Source organism: Pundamilia nyererei, unplaced genomic scaffold (assembly GCF_000239375.1).
Source record: "Pundamilia nyererei isolate P.nyererei 1_Seehausen unplaced genomic scaffold, PunNye1.0 scaffold00211, whole genome shotgun sequence".
Classification (NCBI taxonomy): domain Eukaryota; kingdom Metazoa; phylum Chordata; class Actinopteri; order Cichliformes; family Cichlidae; genus Pundamilia; species Pundamilia nyererei.
This window is the reverse complement of record NW_005187612.1, coordinates 1,042,025-1,044,250: the sequence shown is the minus strand read 5'-3', so window position 1 is coordinate 1,044,250 and position 2,226 is coordinate 1,042,025. Positions and strand designations below refer to the sequence as shown.

At 41.8% G+C, this 2,226-nt stretch overlaps 1 long non-coding RNA gene across 1 annotated transcript; it reads right to left on the bottom strand.

Annotated features, from left to right (window-relative positions):
- Positions 1–474: 474 nt before the first annotated feature.
- LOC102215027 (uncharacterized) lies at positions 475–1,500 on the bottom strand. Its single transcript, XR_001290555.1, has 3 exons — positions 1,434–1,500; positions 972–1,130; positions 475–639 (listed from the first exon to the last, which is right to left on the bottom strand). It is a non-coding gene; the product is annotated as an uncharacterized LOC102215027 (long non-coding RNA).
- Between the last annotated feature and the right edge of the window lie 726 nt (positions 1,501–2,226).

Sequence of the window (2,226 nt, the reverse complement as noted above, 5' to 3'; positions counted from 1 at the left end):
GACTTGCAGGCAGCCTAACACAGGGATTGTTTTCTTCGTGTATGTAACTAGTTGAAGGTCAGGTGGTTTTAGTGGCGTACCACTGAAGTGCTCTTCGTAGATGTGGTTAGGCAGGATAGAAACTGCAGAACCTGTGTCCACAATCAGTTCAATGTCCTTAGCTGATGAGGTAGGTGTTTTCACATTTATGCTGCATTGCAATCCTTTTGATGCATGAGAAGGATCTGTTAAACGCAGACTACTTTAGGCCCGGAAGTAGGATTCGTCACGTCATCACTTAACAATCGGATAGAGCAGATATCTACAAGGAGATAAGTTTGTTCAACAGAGTATATCTTAAGTGATGTATTGTGAATTTTCCAATGTTGATTTGACCGCTTTGTTCCCATGCCCTCTCCTAAACACACAGAATTCCACTTATTAAATCCTTGGGTAAAGGTTTGGAACAGAAAAGGAGGCACGGGAAGGCTGGTGGTGGAGACGCCATGCCCAGGTCTCTGAGAGTAGTCCAGGCTTTGCAGAGGTCCTCCAACACTGTTGCTACGTGTCAAAGATGTCCCGGTGCCTTTCTGCTGCTTACATGCTGCCTGGTGCTCCAGGAGACACAGGGGGTCCGACTGTACCAGCTCTAGAATCAAACTGGAAACAACAATTCAGTTATTTATGTAGCACCAAAACATCCGCCTTAAATCACTTTACATTGTAAGATAAAGACCTTACAATAATACGATTATTCACAACAACAATTATTATTTTTGTTATTAAAGTTTATTCCAATAACTTATCGTTCTCAGTCACCAAGTAAAAAGCACAAAGAGCATATTAGAAGATCTATGCTGCCATCTAGTGGTAGAAAATTATTATCCACAGCCTGTAAAAACAGCAGTAAGGCGGTGCTGAAGATTTATGCAAATACATCTCCTCGTGCATGCAACCTGAGGTGCATTCAGGGTACTCAAATTAAATTGTACCTCTTCTGTGCTCCCGGGTTATTTTCAGCGGTCTCCCTCGGCTCGTCCTCAGTGAAAGTGATAAGGTCTGGTGTCTTAATGTCAGCCGTGCTGCTAGCTGTGGGCTGAGTGCTGGTGCTGTGGATGCTGTCCCCTGAGGTACCAGGATTCATATAAAACCTTAAAGATAAAATAAAAGAACAGGGATACAGTATTTAAATTTGAGTCGCCACAAAGGATACGTTCGTGTGTTACAACACGGGAAAAAAATTTACTGACAGTTTCCTACCCTGTCATCGTGCGCAGTTTGTGAAACTCGATGTGTAGTAAGGGAAGAAAGACTGTCTGACAGAAAGGTCAGTTGGCACTGAGGGTTGGAGTCAGCCCGCCATATTTTTTTGTTTTCGTTTTTATTGAGGACTGGAAAGTTTAAAATCACAGTGACAGCCATGCCTGTGCAAATAAACCTACTGCGTCACCTACCTTTGAGGCTTTGGATGAAACCCTTCTTGGTTGGGGCGGACTGGTCTGGTGTATCAGTGGATTTAGCTGCAAAAATACAAGTTGAAATAATGGCAGCTAAACAAACAAACAAAAACTTGGAGAAAAGGAATTTTGTGTTTTAAACTATGATAAGATAAATTGTTAACCTCACTGGACAAAGGTGGATAAACAAGAAATCATATTTAGACCCACTGAAGTGCAGAAGCTTGTGAAATAGTTACGGGCCCCATATTCAACTGTATCTCAAGCAAATCTCTAAAGGTTGATTCTGTTCATCTTGACGTAGCTTTTTCAGTGGGAGAAACGTTTTTTTCATAATTATGCAAATTGTCATGGCCATCGATCAAAGACCTCTGATCAATGGCAATGAGTACCATTCACAAAGAGCTGGGGAATGGCTGCAATCACAGCATTGTATGATTATGAAAGATGCACCCTTAGGCCCCCTCCTCGATTCAGAGATGGCCTTTCCCTTTTAACGTAAATGGCCTCCTTCACTCCACCACTCCTCACTCAAACCAGCATTCCTCCCTATCCAGGATGTGTACAAGCAAACCACACACAAGCAAACCACTATCCTACCTGGTTGAAACCCTCTGATGCATGAATTATGAAAGCCTTGGTCAAGATTTTTTTCTTAAGTGCTTTTATTCTTCTCAGGACATGAAAAAAAATGTTCAACTCTTTTTTCCCCAAAAATATGTTTTTTTATAAAGTTATAAACTTGTCCACTCCAGTGGACTACATGCGCCTGAGCACTTAGCATGAAATA